Below are 475 nucleotides of genomic sequence, written 5' to 3'. Positions count from 1 at the left end.
GATGGTAGCAGCATGATGGAGGTACAGAACCACCCTGGTATCAGTCTCTTCCTGGTTGCTGTAGATCGTGGGGAGTTCACGTACCTCGACCTGAAACACAAAAAGGCACCGCATTTCAATCACCAGTCACTGCCAGTTTCAGTATATCTCCGGGGGGTGCAGGGGGACCTAGTCTTTTTTTGATAATGGCAGCAGTAATTTGCATAAAAATGGTATGTGGGACATTTTTTCAGCTTGGGGCCATAGCTAGTCATTTTCTACACATTTTTTCCAATCTAGAAACACTGATTAGAAGTATATCTCCGGGGGGTGCAGGGGGACCTAGTCTTTTTTTGATAATGGCAGCAGTAATTTGCATAAAAATGGTATGTGGGACATTTTGTCAGCTTGGGGCCATAGCTAGTCATTTTCTACACATTTTTTCCAATCTAGAAACACTGATTAGAAGTATATCTCCGGGGGGTGCAGGGGGACC

Source organism: Myxine glutinosa, unplaced genomic scaffold (assembly GCF_964187855.1).
Source record: "Myxine glutinosa unplaced genomic scaffold, kmMyxGlut1.1 SCAFFOLD_619, whole genome shotgun sequence".
In the NCBI taxonomy this organism is placed as follows: domain Eukaryota; kingdom Metazoa; phylum Chordata; class Myxini; order Myxiniformes; family Myxinidae; genus Myxine; species Myxine glutinosa.
This window is presented reverse-complemented; position numbering follows the sequence as displayed.